At 39.4% G+C, this 17,593-nt stretch overlaps 1 long non-coding RNA gene across 1 annotated transcript in view; it reads left to right on the top strand.

Annotated features, from left to right (window-relative positions):
• The first annotated feature begins 5,876 nt into the window (after positions 1–5,876).
• LOC106089471 (uncharacterized) overlaps positions 5,877–17,593 on the top strand; it is an 88,521-nt gene continuing 76,804 nt past the window's right edge. Inside the window, exon 1 of the long non-coding RNA XR_001221617.2 lies at positions 5,877–6,392. This is a non-coding gene — a long non-coding RNA (uncharacterized LOC106089471). The remainder of the gene's footprint in view (positions 6,393–17,593) is intronic.

Here is a 17,593-nt window from a genome sequence, read left to right on the forward strand (position 1 = left end):
TCTCTAGGCTAAGGATTCTGTCCTCGAGACCTATTACGGTGGGGTATATTCAGAAGTCAGAGAATGTATGGACAATGTCTAGTGAGGAAACACTAGAACTACTCGTTGATACACACACATGTAGAAATATATTCGGTGCATCAGATGGGGTCGTTCTCAGTGTGGCTGTGATGCACAAACAAGCCATCCCTTTGATCCGGTTAAGTATTGGGCACTAGGTGGACTTTTGAAACGCCGTCCACCAGACCACAACACCATATAGCATTATAGGTATGGATATCTACCACAAATATGGAAGGAATCATATATCAAACCTTTGTTTAAATCTGTCCCATTTCTGTAGATGCCAGCACGCACACATAGCATGGTGTATCACCTTAAGAGGATACTGGATATAAGGAATTCCCTTTGGTGTTGGATATTGAATGGGCGTGCATCTGCTATAGTGAGGGGGTTATGGGATGCAGGTGTAAATATCAGCGTGATAGTTGGGATAATTAGGTCACCGTAGCGCAGAGGATAGTATGTCCGCTATGACGCTGAACGGGTTCGAATCCTGGCGAGAACATCAGAAAATTTTTCAGCGGTGGTTATCCCCTCCTAATGCTATTTTGCCATGTAAAAACTTCTCCCCAAAGAGGTGTCGTTCTGGGGCACGCCGTTCGGACTCGGCTATAAAAAGGAGGTCCCTTATCATTGAGCTTAAAATTGAATCGGACAGCACTCATTGATTTGTGAGAAGTTTGCCCCAATTCCTTAATGGAATGTTCATGGGTAAAATTTGCATTTGCAGTTGTGATAATAAATAGTAGCGTGATAGTTGAGATTATGCTTTCTCATAGAGATATCATGGAGAGAATTGGTCAAACACCGGTAAGTGTTAACGCCACAATGGGTACACCTCGAGGTGGCATCATTTCACCGATGCTATGGATTCTTGTGTTAATATGATGCGATTCAGGTAAAGATGAGTGCGTAAGCTGATGAGTTTGTAATTCTATGTAGTTACGGATGGATTTATAAACATTTTTATCGAACATTCTTTCAGGGTGAATGCAAGGAAGACGGAACTGGTTCTGTTTACACAAAGGATTCTGTAGTTCGGACTTCCCACACTGCGGGGATAGCTTAGGAGTTGAATAAGGACTTCCGGTCAAAGAAGTACTTTGCGGCACTTGGGATCCACGACCCAGGCTGATGCACTGGCTGTCATTATATTCTAGTTTACTTAATTCACCCCATTGTATTTACTGCAAACTGATATGCAACATGTTTCTCTTAAATGTTTTCAAACTAAAGCTTTTTTTCTCTTTAGCAACATTTGAAATGTTTCTGCAACATGGCACCCCCTAAGACATTATGTTGCCAACGCACTTGTTTTAAGTACCACCTCAAGTGTTGTGTTAACATTAAAGCACTTCAGAGGAAATTTAATTAAAAAGAGCACCATACTCATTCTGCAGAAAATAAACATTTACCATTTGCCTTAGAGCGGAAAACGAGAGTTTCATCGAAAGTAATTCAATAAAATTTTATTGATTCTTGCAGCTCTTGTGTGCATGACTCTGTCTGTTTTTTTTTTCTTTGTTTGTCTGCCTCCATGGACAGACAGTCTTTATTTACTTATCTTCATTGAAGAAGTCGAAGCATAATAAGAAAAGCCCATTGCAGATGACAAATCATAAAATTAAATTGCAAACGTTGAGCATCAACATTTCAGGAATGATTTTCTTGAATGAAAAAAAAAAACCGGCACGAAAACTTCAACCATCGACAGACATTTATATGACACCCATAAAATGTGTAGCCTCATTGGAGAATTTGATTTAAATGAGCTAAATTTAGATGGGTCTATGCTACAAATATTTACATAAATCCAAATTTAGCAACAGGATTTGCCATAAATGATTTTGCTTGAGAGTTTTTATTGCTGTATTTAGGCAGAGGAAGAAGAGATGGGATAGCAGTAATTTTTTTTTATTCTATAAAGTGGGTCTTAACGCCATAGAAAAGGAGAGAGATGTATATTGACAAGGAGATGAATTTTAAAGGACCAAACCTGAGGTACCTTTTACCGTATTGCAAACGCAAATTTGCCTATGAACATTCCATTAAGGAACAGCGGCAAACTTCTCACATATCAATGAGTGCAGTCCGATTCAAGTTTGAGCTCAATGATAAGGAGCCTCCTTTTTATAGCCGGGTCCGAACGGCGAGCCGCAGTGCAACACCTCTTTTGAGCAAAAGTTTTTACATGACATATTGCCACCGTAGAGTAGAGGTTAGCATGTCCATCTATGATGCTGAACGCCTATATTCGAATCCTGGCGGGACCATCAGAAACAGTTTTCAGCCGTGGTTTTCCCCTCCTAATGTAACTACTCGAAATATTCGTCTGAGACCCCATAAAGTATATATGTTCCTGATCGTCGTGACATTTTATGTCGATCGAGCCATGTCCGTCCGTCTGTCCGTCCGACCGTTTGTCTGTCGAAAGCACGCTAACTTTCAAAGGAGTAAAGATAGCCGCTTGAAATTTTTCAAAAATACTTCTTATCAGTGAAGGTCGGTTGGGATTATAAATGGGCCATATAGGTCCATGTTTTGATATAGCTGCCATATAAACCGATCTTGGGTCTTGACTTCTTGAGCCTCTAGAGGTTGGTTCAAATCGGTTCATAACCTGATATAGTTGTCATATAAACCGATCTGGTCACTTGACATCTTCAGCTTCTGATTTTGCATGACTTATTTTATTATAATGTTCAACAACTGTGTCAAATAAGGTTCAAATCGGTCCATAACCTGATACAGATGACATATAAACCGATCTTAGGTCTTGACTTCTTGAGCTTCTAGAGGGCGCAATTCCTATCCGATTTGGCTGAAATTTTGATTGACGTATTTTGTTATGATATCCAACAACTGTGAAAAGTAGGGTTCAAATCGGTTCATAATCTGACATAGCTGTCATATAAACTGATCTGGGGACTTGACTTGTTGAGCTTCTAGAGGGCGCAATTCTTATCCGATTTGGCTGAAATTTTGCATGACTGAAATTTTGATTGACGTATTTTGTTATGATATCCAACAACTGTGAAAAGTAGGGTTCAAATCGGTTCATAATCTGACATAGCTGTCATATAAACTGATCTGGGGACTTGACTTGTTGAGCTTCTAGAGGGCGCAATTCTTATCCGATTTGGCTGAAATTTTGCATGACTTATTTTATTATAATGTTCAACAACTGTGTCAAATAAGGTTGAAATCGCTTCAAAAACCTGATATAGCTGCCATATAAACCGATCTTGTGTCTTGATTTCTTGAGCCTCTAGAGGGCGCAATTCTTATCTGATTTGAATGAAATTTTGCACGAAGTATTTAGTTGTGACTTCCAACAACTGGGCTAAGTACGGTCCGAATCGATCCATAACCTGATATAGCTCCCATATAAACCGATCTCCCGATTTGAATTCTTGATCCCTTACAAGTCACAATTTTAGCCCTATTTTGCTGAAATTTTTCACTTAGTGTTCTTTTATGACTCCAAAAAACTGTTCCAAGTACGGTCCGAATTGGTCAATAACCTGATATAGCTCCCATATAATCCTATCTCCCGAATTGACTTCATGAGCCCTACAACCCTGAATTTTTATCCGATTTGGCTGAAATTTTATGTTATGCCTCTAAACAACTGTTCCAACTACGGTCCAAATCAGTCTATAACCAGATATAGCTCCCATATTTTAGCAGAATCCAAAGTGGTGGGTGCCCAAGATTCGGCCCGGCCGAACATAGCACGCTTTTATTTGTTTCCTTTTAAACCCATCTTCTTGCACCAGATGTCTTTGAAGACAAATTTCAAAATTCTACCTCTATCCATCCGCCCTATACAAATTTCACCCATTTCGTACTTTTTGGTACTTTTTTTGGTATCTAAATGTATAAATTTCCAAAAACTGTTACAGTTACCCAGTTAAGGTTGCCATAGTGTATCTATGTCTCAAAATTGAGAGCTCTAGTTCAATTTATAAAAAAGTACCAAATTATCCCACTTCCGGTACTATTTTCCGAATTTTTTTTACCAACCCTTATTTTTTCGAGACGTTCTTTAATTTGAGCCCAAGAACAAAGTTTTAGCCCTTTCCGTTATCACTGGGTAAATATGTACCATTTCGTACTTTGCAGTACTTTTTAGTATCTAAACGTACGAATATCACCAAATCCCGCCTTATGCCGTATCTATGACCCGAGACTACTGTGCCGTTACTAATTCGAGACCTGGGGCATTTTATGTACCCAATGCAGCAAATCTCATAGCCCAATTTATGAAGTACTCTTACTATCGGTGAGAGTATTAGGATCATTGCGTTAAACATCTCAATAATCCTGAAAGCGATGCGCCTTTTATTATTCCATGTCTTCAAAGGGTCTTAAGAGTCCAATTGAAGTCTTCCCCTAGGCTCAAGACCTGGCGCTCCACTGCAATCAACCTCCTAGTGGATAAAACCATCGGAGTTATCCTTGAGTTGCTAAAAATGTCTTGCACCTATTACGAGATATGGAGAAATTCTTGTGGAGTGAAATAACAACACGTCCGCCTCCTCAACGGTTCCATTAAGACTTATTAAATATAACTTTTTAAATATTTATTCATCTTTACTAAAATTTTTCTCAAGTTATGCCATTATAAACAGATTAAATTTTCTTCGCCCTCCCCCAGGTTTCTTCATGACATGATTTATGGAAATTTTGCTTGTCCTACCACAATATTCCAAGTATTAAGTAAACAAAAGCAAGCCAAAACTCTTGATGTTGACAACAAAAGTTTTCTACTTATCAACATTTGATGATAGCAAAGTTGAAGCAATAATGTTGCTTGTTTTACTCCCCCTCTAAACAGAATTATCAAAAGTAATACTCGTACAATTACCAAAAACTTTGGTAAACAAAAAACAGCTGTTTCCACACACACACACGCATTGATAAAGGGGCTTTACGTGGGGTAGAGCAACGATGAAAACATGAATGAATTTTGTAGCAACAATACTAACAACAATCAAAACAAACCGAAGTGCTTTAGCTGTTATAACGAATGAAAGCATGTCATCGTAGCACGATTGTTATTGTCTCTTACCCCCTCCCCCCACCATATGAGACGAGTGTACAACAAAAGCAATAACAAAACAAAAACTTATGTTTTTAGGAGCCAAACACACTTGTAACAACAGACCAGACGTTAGCAGAGCAGAGAAGAGCAAAGCAGCGCAGTTGGTCTCCTGCAGAGACATCTGAGACTGAGAATATGGTCACTAAACATTGGCGTATTTCATGTGGGCTCCCTCCCCTTGGCAGAGATGCGAATGTTGATGTGGCTGCGCGGCAGCGAATGTTTTTCCCATACAGCAGCCGTTTTAACAATGTTGCTGGCTGGCTGACTATTAACTGAATGTGAGATATGCAGCTTGCGGCTTACGTCGTGTGCTGTGTGTGCGTGTGATGTTGTTAACACGGCACAACGCCACACAACACAACCCAACAAGTAGAAAATTAGGAAGCACATAATCCAAAATCAGTTTCACGCTAAATTGTAAACGAAACGGACGTGTTTTATTCGCAGCTAAATGTTGGTGTTTGTCTGCTTACGCGTTGCATTGACTTCTTGTATGCGTCAAAAAGCGGCGGTAAATGCGTCCTCCTTTGTCTTCTGCAAGGGCGCCATGCGTATTGGTCAGTGTTTTTTATTACATTCGAAATGAGTGTTGAAGTGCAAAATATGGGCCAAAATGTGAAATGAAATTTCCAAAGGAAAGAAGGTTAAGAAAAAACGGAAATTGACCCAAGAAAATGGATTTTGTAGAGAAATCTGTAGTGCTTTAAGTAACTCACCAAATGTATGGAAGGCTTAATAAATTGTGTGTGAACCACTTAAGTTGATGAAGAGATGGGAGAATGTGAAAAATTCACCAAATAAAGTGTAAGCAAAAGCGATTGCAATTTTAAACTTAAAAAAAGATTTAAAACAAAATTAAAGAAAAAATAAACAGATTTCAAACAAACGTTAAGTTTAATATTTGAGAAAAAAAACCAAAAAAAAAAAGTTTTTTAAATTAAAAAAAAAAAAAACACGCGAGACATACAAGTAAAGAATGACCGAGATAAATAAATGAATAAAAAAAATTAAAAATACATCCCCAGCTAAAAATTTAAACTGTGCTACCTATAAAAATTTTAAACAAATATATAATTGTGAAATAAATAAAAAAAAAAATTTAAAAATACATCCCATGCAAAAATTTAAAAATGTTTGACCTATAAAAATTGTTTAATTGTGAAAAGTTTTAAGAAAATCCAAAATACTCTCCAAAGACAGTGCTGTGAAGTTTTTAAAAGTAAGTTTTTTTTTTAAATATTTCTTTTTACTACTTTTATTTGGCAATGCCAGATCCCGGTTAAAGCGTTGGATGGTTGGGTGCGCTGCAACCCTAACAGAAACATTTGAAAAAATTATTAAAATCTGCTAAATCTTAAACGAGGGCTGCTATATAAATTTCTGGCCAAATCATGAAAATGTAAATTTTTATCATCAACAAGTGAAAAGGCGTTAAGTTCGGCCGGGCCGAACTTTGGATACCCACCAACTCGGGTATATATGTAAACCACCTTTCGTCAAAATCCGGGGAAAAAGGCATACCTTATGCCTCATAGCAGCTATATCGAATTATGTTCCGATTTGGACCAAATACTAATAAGTGCAAGTCATTGTCCAATGATGTATAACAAAATATTGGTTTTTTAGTAGCTATATCTAAAAATAAACCGATCTGAGCTATATACGACACGGATGTCGAGAAGCCTAACATAAGCCTTTTATGGGCCCAAAACCTAAAATCGAGAGATCGGTCTATATGACAGCTATATTCAAATCTGGACCGATCTAGACATAATTGAAGAAGAATGTTGAAGGGCCTAACACATCTCACTGTCCCAAATTTTGGCAAAATCGGTAAAAAAATGCGGCTTTTATGGGCCTAAGAACTTAAATTTAGATATCGGTCTACATGGCAGCTATATTCAAATCTGTGCCGATTTAGGACAAGTTGCAGAAGAATGTCGAAGGTCCTAACACTACTCACTGTCCCAAATTTCGGTGACAACGGACAATAAATTGCGCCTTTTATGTGCCCAAAATCTTAAATCGAGAGATCGGTCTATATGACAGCTATATTCAAATCAGAACCGATCTGAGCCAAATTGAGGAAGGATGTCGAAGGACCTAACAGAACTCACAGTCTCAAATTTTGGCAAAATCGGTAAAAAAAATATGGCTTTTATGGGCCTAAAACATTAAATAGAGAGATCGGTTTATATGACAGCTATATTCAAATCTGGACCGATCTAGACCAAATTGAAGAAGAATGTTGAAGGGCCTAACACATCTCACTGTCCAAAATTTCGGCGACATCGGACAATAAATGCGCCCTTTATGGGCCCCAAACCTTAAATCGAGAGATCGGTCCATGTGACAGCTATATCCAAATCTGGACCGACGTGGAGCAAACTGAAGAATGATGTCGAAGGGCCTAATTCTTTCGAACAACTTTCTTCGGATTTTGCTCGTCTTTGAAGACCCACAAATTTGTTATTTTTTTCGGAGTCATATGCGTATATCCTTGATTTGCCAGCTGTGACGATTAATCGATTTAGGCCGTACTTAGCACATATATTAGGGGTCATAGAGGGAGTCATTGTGCAAAATTTCAGCCAATTCGGATAAGAATTGCGCCCTCTAGAGGCTCAAGATGTAGCTTTATCAGGTATTGAACCGACTCGAACCATCTGTTAAATGTCATTGATTACGTTATAATACAAAATTTCAGCTAAATCGGATAATAATTGCGCCCTCTACATGCTCAAAAAGTCAAATCGTGATATCGGTTTATGTGGGAGCTATATCAAAACATGGACCGATGTGGTCCATTTACAATCCTAACCAACCCACACAAATTGGCAGTAATTGTGCAAATTTTCAAGCCCGTAGCTTTACTCCTTCGAAAGATAGCGTGCTTTCCCCAGAAGGGCAGACAGACGAGCAGATGGGCGGACATAGCTAGATCGACTTAGAATGTCATGATGATCAATAATATATGTGAGGAGTTTGCACCTGTTCCTTAATGGAATGTTCATGGGCAAATTTGCATTTTTTGCCCGTAGTCCTAGGTGTTCCGATATAATACCAAAATCTATACTGACCTCCTTCTTACTTCCATTCAGTAATGTGCTCGTCTTTTTATGATTCGAATCTACGTATAAAACCTTCTTCGTCCTAACGACCTTTTCGCTGTTACAAAGTCCTTCGCTGTTACAAAGCATTCGTCGCCTATGCCCTTAACTCGGACTGCGTAGACCCGAAAGACTTCGGGTTAACCAAGTTTATTTACGGCAGTCCTCTGCCTTTTACTACTAAATCGTCTGGTCTTTCATTCTCCCTTACTCTGTTATGGCCCAGCATCCAAATAATGCGGATCTTACCGTTCTCAGAAAAGTCGTTAATCTCCTTCTTACACTCCAAGAATGTTCGTGACCTTACCGTCCTGGTTGTTATTGCCCTTATGGCAATTTTACTGTCCATAAAGATGTTCACACTCGACGTCCTCGCGTTAGCATCACACCACTTCATGCATTCCGTGATCGCCCGGATCTCCGCCTGCAGGACCGTATTATGGTCAGACAGTCCAAAACAGATCTCAAGCCCTGGGTTCTCCATGTAAACCCCCAGGCTCATCCTAGCTTTGATCCATCCGTGTAACATGATCTTCCAGATGGCAATACTGGGGTTACGTCAATCCAAGACTGTGCCGATGGCAGCATTGCCTCACACTTGACCTCAAGAGTAGCATCAGGTATTGGAATGGAAACCGCTTTCATTCCTTCCAGGTTTTCTATCGTCTCCTCGATTATACCGCGATGGTGTGATCAGCTCCTATCCTCTATCCATTCTCCCATCGCCTTAAGTCTCATAGCCGCAGTGGCTACCTACCTGTATGTCTGTGAGTTGGATATCTGGAATAGTCTCCAGCGCCCCAATGGGCGTGATCCCTATGTCTCCGCCCACACCAAGACAACATGTTCTCTGAATCTGTTTTATGGTCCTTATGTTACACTTTTTGTCCATAGCAGTCCACCAAACTACTGAGGCGTAAATAAGTATTGGTCTAATGACGCTCCTGTAAAACCAATGGACTATCCTCGTATTCAAGCCCTATTTCGAGCCTACGGCCCATCTACATAGTGCCCAACATCTGTGAGCCTTCTTAAGACGCTCCTAAATTTGCCTCATTCGATTCAGTTTCCTGTCCAAGATCACATCTAAGTATTTGACCTTGTCAGATATCGTGGTGCGTTAAATTGGCCCACCTTCGTCTTCCTTGTGAGCAGGCATATTTCAGTCTTCCCTCGATTAACATTGAGACCTCTGGGTCTAGCCCAGTCATATGTCATATGCAAGACCGTTTCGGCCTTTTTTCGTAGCTCGTTCGGATCCTTACCTCTTAGAAGTAGTATAACATGGTCTGAATCAAAAAAATAGATTCAAATCCCTCATCAGTCAGCATCCGCTATAGGAGTGGCGATAAAATGATTCATCAGAACGTTGGATGCCCTACTCTTTATCAAGGCATCCAGGTATCCACAATACGTTCCATGGTCTAGAGTAGAAACGACATAAGGCTTATTAGTCTTTAGGCCTTTGGTGTCGCATAAAATGGCTTGCCGGGGCCGGCCTTCGGAATAAATTGAAGTCGTAGGCATGCAGAGAAAATAGTGGCAGGTTAGGGCGCCAGATAGTACGCCTATTTTGGTAGATTCTACATCAAGTCCGGTTGACTTAAATGATTGGAAGCTCCTCAAGGTTTTTCTTTACCATAAATTCTGCAATAATAAGCCTTCGACCAACCTCATCATTCCCAGATTCAGGTGTCTCCTTGAGTCCCGTCGTATCCTATGGTAAATGCGTTTTCATCAAAATCTTCAACATGTCCTTCGTTGTCTCAGCACTCACTCCCATGTGGTTTACTTACGTTTCCAACTCAGTTAGAAAATTGAAAATCGGTTCAGAAATAAGGGACCAGCATCGGCAAAAATTAGAAAAAATAAGTAAAAGCGTGTTAAGTTCCACTGGGCCGAATCTTATATACTCTCCACCATGGAATGCATTTGTCAACTGCTTTGCCCGATATCTCTTTGTAGGTAAACAAAGAATAACGGACAGGAATTGCTATGTAGTAACAGCTATATCAGGTTATGGACCGATTGGTACAATACTTGCTTTGAATATTGGAGACCATAGTAAAATTCATTGTGCATTTCAGCCAAATCGGGTAAAAATTGGGCCCTATGGATGTTTGAGAAGTTAAATTGGGATATCGGTTTATATTGACGCTATATTATGTTATGCAACGATTGAGACCATATTAACCACGTATGTTTAAAGTCATAGAAGAAGACGTTGTCCAAAATTTCAGCCATATTGGAAACGAATTGGGCCCTCTAGTGGATCAAGAAGTCAAGACCCAAGATCGCCCTCTAGAGGCTCAAGAAGTCAAGGCCCAAGATGGGTTTATATGACAGCTATACCAGGTTATGAACAGATTTGAACCATACTTAGCACAGTTGTTGGAAGTGATATCAAAACACCACGTGCCGAATTTCAGTCAAATCGGACGATAATTGCGCCCTCTAGAGAATGAAAAAGTCAAGACCCAAGCTTGGTTTATATGGCAGCTATATCACGTTATGTACCGATTTGTGTCATACTAAGCACAGTGGTTGAGAGTCATAACAAACCATCTCATGCTAAATTTCAGCCGAATCGGATGAGAATTGCGCCCTCTAGAGGCTCAAGAAGTCAAGATCCAAGATCGGATTATATGGCAGCTATATAAGGTTATGAATTGCTTTCCGCTTTACTTAGCACAGTTGTTGAAAGTCATAGAAAAACATCTCATCTCTCACCAAATCGGATGCGAATAGCGCCCTCTAGCGGCTCAAGAAGTCAAGATACAAGATCGGTTTATGTGGCAGCTATACCAGGTTATGAACCGATTTCAACCATACTTAGCACAGTTGTTAAAAGTCATAACGAAACACCACGTGCAAAATTTCAGTCAAACCGGTTAAGAATTGCGCCTTCTAGAGGCTCAAGAAGTCAAGACCCAAGATAGGTTTATATGACAGCTATACAAAACATGGACCGATTTGGCCCATTTATAATCCCAACTGACCTAGACTAATAAAAGGTATTTGTGCAAATTTTCAGGCGCCTGGCTTTAGTCCTTTGAATGTAAGCGTGCTTTCGACAGACAGACGGACGGACAGATGGACGGACGAACAGACAGACGGACAGACGGACAGACAGACTGACGGACGGACGGACATACATGACTAGATCGACTTAAAATGTCATGACGATCAGGAATATATATACTTTATGGGGTCTTAACAGAATATTTCGAGGAGTTACAAACAGAATGACGAAACTAGTATACCCCCACCCTATGGTGAGGGGTATAAAAATTGTCTGCGTTGGTTTGCCCCTTCTAATGCTGGCGTCATTTGTGAGGTGAAGTCAAGCAAAAACACTTCTCTCAAAAGAGGTGTCGCACTGCGCCACACCTTTCGTTCGGCTCGGCTACAAAAAGGAAGTCCCTTATCATTGAACTAAAACTTGAATCAGACTGCACTCATTGATATGAGAGAAGTTTGCCAGTGTTTCTTAATGTAATGTTCATGGTCAAATTTGAATTTGTAGTGGTATACGGCATGACATCGGATAGCGAATGGGGTTTTTGTTCTTGGCCATTGTATTGCCATCTGCTGTTCCAATGACGCCCCTTTCCATTGATTTAAAATTTCATCTAATAGCTCATATGGAAGCTAAAGAAGCGTATTCGCTGTCGTCAAAAAAACATAAATTTCTCTTGTTTTTGTGCTCAACAAAAGAGGGATATGAATATGAAGCTGATCAAATAAAAAAGCAATTTCTATAATGTAAAATATTCACTATTTGATATTTTATATATTTTTGTTTTTTTTTTATTTTTTTTTTTCATTTTGCTGGCTTGACTGAAAGCCAAATATTGTACATTTCTTAGCAAGCAAAGCAAAAAGGGAAATTGACGTTTCAATGAAATGCAATTCGGCACAGTTATATGAGAAACAACTAGAAGCGTGCTAAGTTCGGCCGGGCCGAATCTTATATACACTCCACCATGGATCGCATTTGTCGAGTTCCTTTTCCCGAGTCTCTTTTTCGGCAAGCAAAGGAAAGGATAATAGAAAATAGTTGCTATGCTATTGCAGCTATTTCAAATTATGTTTTGATTCGGACAATAATGGAATGAATGTTGTGTAGACCACAGTAGAAGTCAGCCAAAATCGAATAAAAATTGCGCCCTTTAGGGGCTCGTTTTATAGGGGAGCTTGAATAGGCTAAAGACCGATTCAGACCATATTTGACACGTATGTTGAATGTCCAGAGGGAAGCCGTTGTACAAAATTTCACCCAAATCAGATAATAATTGCGCCCTCTAGAGGCTCAAGAAGTCAAGATCCCAGATCGGTTTATATGGCAGCTATATCAGGTTATGCACCGATTTCACCCATACTTGGCACAGTTATTGAAAATCATAAAAAACATCACATGCCAAATATCAACCAAATCGGTTAAGAATTGCGTGCTCTAGTGGCTGAAGAAGTCAAGATTGAAGATCGGTTTATATGGCGGCTATATCAGGTTATGGGCCGATTTAAACCATACTTTGCACAGTTGTTGAAAATCATAAAAAAACATCTCATGCCAAACATCAGCCAAATCGGTTAAGAATTGCGTGCTCTAGTGGCTCAAGAAGTCAAGATTCAAGATCGGTTTATATGGCAGCTATATCAAAACATGGACCGATTTGAACCATACTTAGCACAATTAGTGGGAGTCATAACGAAACACGTCGTGCACAATTTCAGCCATATCAGATAGGACTTGCGCCCTCTAGAGGCTCAAGAAGTCAAGACCCCAGATAGGTTTACATGACAGCTATATAAGGTTATGGACCGATTTCAACCATACATAGAACAGTTGTTGAAAATCATAACAAAACACCTCGTGCAAAATTTCAGCCAAATCGGATCAGAATTGCGCCCTCTATAGGCTCAAGAAGTCAAGACCCAAGATCGGTTAATATGGTAGCTATATCAAAATATGGACGGATTTGGACCATACTTAGCGCAGTTGTTGGAAGCGATACCATAACATTACGTGCAAAATTTCAGTCGAATCGGAAGATAATTGCGCCCTCTAGAGGCTCAAGAAGTCAAGGCCCCTGATCGGTTAACATGTCAACTATATAAGGTTATGGACCGATTTCAACCATATATAAAACAGTTGTTGGAAATCATAACAAAACACCTCATGCAAAATTTCATGGCAAATCGGATCAGAATTGCGCCATCTAGAGGCTCAAGAAGTCAAGACCCAAGATCTAGACCTAAGATCGGTTTATATGGCAGCTATATTAAAATATGGACGGATTTGGACCATACTAAGCGCAGTTGTTGGAAGAAATACCAAATCAACACGTGCAAAATTTCAGTCAAATAGGACGAGAATTGCGCCCTCTATAGGCTCAAGAAGTCAAGATCCAAGATCGGTTTATATGGCAGCTATATCAAAACATGGACCGATTTGGTCCAGTTACAATCCCAACGGACCTACACTAATAAGAAGTATTAGTGTAGGCTAGTTTTACTCCTTCAGAAGATAGCGTGCTTTCGATAGACAGACGGACGGGCAAACGGACGGGCAGACGGACGGACAGACGGACGGAAATGGCTAGATCGACTTAAAATGACATGACGATCAAGAATATATACACCTTATGGGGACTGAGACGAATATTTCAAGGTGTTACAAACAGAATGACGAAACTCGTATACCCCCATCCTATGGTGGAGTTTATAAAAATAATACTTTTCTGGTCGAGCATTAAATAACGTTTTTATCCATTCAGGATTGTTAAACCCATGAAAAATTTTACATGCAAAAAAATCCCATTAACGTTTTAAAAATACTCTGAACTCAATATAGACTATGAAATATAATGTAAATATAAAATATTACAAATAAAACATGCACACTATACCAAAAAAACTGTTCATTGCTAAAAAAATTGCTTGAAATACAATTTTTGTGGCTACTCAAAGCATGTGCAGTACTGGGAGTATGACGATTTCATGGACAACAAAGTTTAGTCAAGGAAATCAAAACTTTTTATAATCACTCTTAGTAACCCATTGAGTACATTAAATATTCAAAAATGACAGCTCGTATGTCAATCATTTAAAAATAATTGTATCAATGGTAGTTCTATTGTTGTAAATCAATGCCTGCTTATCGCTTATCAATCTTTGACAATGCATCAAGAGTGCAAATACATAAAAAATATGTTTAATAAATTATTTAAATTAAATGGTGGCTTCATTTGTCAATGAATTTATTCTCATACTTAACATACAAAGAGATAAAAACCCCAATTAAGGCAAATGATGATAATTTTATTGTTTGAATAGAGAAAATACTCGTATATCACTACGTTTGCAAAGCAAAATAAATATTTTTAAAAATGAATGTAATACATATGCATTTTTATACCCTCCACCATAGGATGGGGGTATACTAATTCCGTCATTCTGTTTGTAACTCCTCGAAATATTCGTCGCAGTCCCCATAAAGTATTCCTCATCGTCATGACATTTTATGTCGATCTAGCCATGTCCGTCCGTCTGTCTGTCGAAAGCACGCTTACTTTTGAAGGAGTAAAGCTAGCCGCTTGAAATTTTGTAAATGGGCCATATCGGTCAATGTTTTGATATAGCTGCCATATAAACCGATCTTGGGTCTTGACTTCTTGTCCCACTAGAGGGCGAAATTCTTATCCGATTTGAATGAAATTTTGCACGAAGTATTTTGTTATGATATCCAACAACTGTGACAAGTAAGGTTCAAATCGGTTCATAACCTGATATAGCTGTCATTTAATCAGATCTGGGGACTTGACTTCTTGAGCCACTAGAGGGCGCAATTCTTATTCGATTTGGCTGAAATTTTGCATGAAGTAATTTATTATGACTTTCAACAACTGTGCCGAATAAGGTTCAAATCGGTTCATAATCTGCTATAGCTGCCATATAAACCGATCTGGGATCTTAACTTCTTGAGCCTCTATAGGACGAAATTATTATGTGACCTTCAACATGCGTGTCAATGCGATCCATGGTGGATGTATGATTCGGCGCGGCCGAACTTAGCAAGCTTTTTCTTGTTTAATTTATGACATTCAACTATTATGGCAAGAATACTACTATTATTGGCAAACAGTGGTTGGTTTGCGGTAGACGGAAGGCTGTATTGAGTCCACAACTTGTAGTCAGAATGAGGTCAAACTTGCATTAAGCCGTCTGAAGAATAGTAAACCAATGGGAACCGCTGGATAGGAACCGGTGGTCTACCAGCCGAACTTTTCAAAGTGAAGGCACTGATATGTACAATATATGGTTTGTAACGATACGTTTCCGCTTTGAAGCTGGGGTAGAACTCTGGGGGGATCAGGGTCGTTACAAACATTTATTATACCCTCCACCACAGGATGGGGGTATACTAATTTCGTCATTCTATTTGTGACACCTCGAAATATGCGTCTGAGACCCCACAAAGTATATATATTCTTGATCGTCTCGACATTTTAAGCCGATCTAGCCATGTCCGTTTGTCCGTCTGTCCGTCCGTCCGTCTGTCTGTCGAAAGCACTCTAACTTTCGAAGGAGCAATGCTTGCCGCTTGAAATTTTGAACAAAAACTTTTTGTTAGTGTAGGTCGGTTGGAATTGTAAATGGGCCAAATCGGACCATGTTTTGATATAGCTGCCATATAAACCGATCTTGGATCTTGACTTCTTGAGCCTCTTGAGAGCGCAATTCTCGTGCTGTTTGACTGAAATTTTGCACGTGGTGTTTTGGTATCACTTTCAACAACGGCGCTAAGTATGGTTTAAATCGGTCCATGTTTTGATATAGCTGCCATATAAACCGATCGTGGGTCTTGACTTCTTGAGCCTCTAGAGGAATGACATTTTGCATAAAGCGTTTTGTTATGATATCCAATAACTATGTCAAGTATGGTTCAAATCGGTCCACAACCTGATATAACTGACATATAAACCGATCGTGGGTTTTGATTTCTTGAGCCTCTAGAGGGCGCAATTCTTATCCGATTTGCCTGAAATTTTGCATGACGTATTTTACTATGATTTTCAACAAATGTACCAAATAAGGTTCAAATCGGTCCATAACCGTATATAGCTGCTATATAAACCGATCTGGGATCTTGACTTCTTGAGCCTCTAGAGGTCGCAATTATTATCCGATTTGCCAGAATTTGGTACGACGGATCCTCCCATGACCATCAACATGCGTGTTTATTATGATCGGTCTATAGCCTGATACAGCCCCCATATAAATCGATTAAAGGGCGCAATTCTCATTCGAATTGGCTGACATTTTACACAGGTCTCCAACATATTGTATAATTTAATTGTGCTCCAAACCGGACCATATCTTGATATCGCTCTAATAGCAGAGCAAATATTTTCTTTTATCCTTTTTTGTCTAAGAAGAGATGCCGGGAAAAGAACTCAACAAATGCGTTCCATGGTGGAGGGTATATAAGATTCGGCCCGGCTGAACTTAGCACGCTTTTACTTGTTTTTTTTTTAATTTGTCTCAGATCGCTTCAGATTAGGATACAGCTGTCACATAGACCGATCTGCCGATTTAAGGTTTCAGGCCTATAAATGACGCATATATTGTCCGATTTTGCTGAAATTTGGGTAAATGAATCATGTTAGGGCCCTCGATATCTTTTTTTATACCCACCACCGAGGGATGGGGGTATATTCATTTTGTCATTCCGTTTGCAACATATCGAAATATCCATTTCCGACCCTATAAAGTATATATAAACTTGATCAGCGTAAAATCTATTATGATCTAGACATGTCCGTCCGTTTGTCCGTCTGTCTGTTGAAATCACGCTACAGTCTTTAAAAATAGAGATATTGAGCTGAAACTTTGAACGGATTCTTTTTTTTTTGTCCATAAGCAGATTAAGTTCGAAGATGGGCTATATCGGACTATATCTTGATATAGCCCCCATATAGACCGATTCCCCGATTTAGGGTCTTAGGCCTATAAAAGCCACATTAACTTATCCGATTTTGCTGAAATTTGGGACAGTGAGTTGTTTTAGGCCCTTCGAAATCCTTCGTCAATTTGGCTCAGATCGATCTAGATTTGGTTATAGCTGCCATATAGACCGATCCTCCGGTTTACGGTCTTAGGCCCTTAAAAGCCACATTTATTATCCGATTTCGCTAAAATTTGAGACAGTGAGTTGTGTTAGGTCCTTCGACATCCTCCGTTAATTTGACCCGGATCGGTCCAGATTTGGATATAGCTGCCATATAGACCGATCCTCCGATTTAGG

This window comes from Stomoxys calcitrans, chromosome 2 (assembly GCF_963082655.1).
Source record: "Stomoxys calcitrans chromosome 2, idStoCalc2.1, whole genome shotgun sequence".
In the NCBI taxonomy this organism is placed as follows: domain Eukaryota; kingdom Metazoa; phylum Arthropoda; class Insecta; order Diptera; family Muscidae; genus Stomoxys; species Stomoxys calcitrans.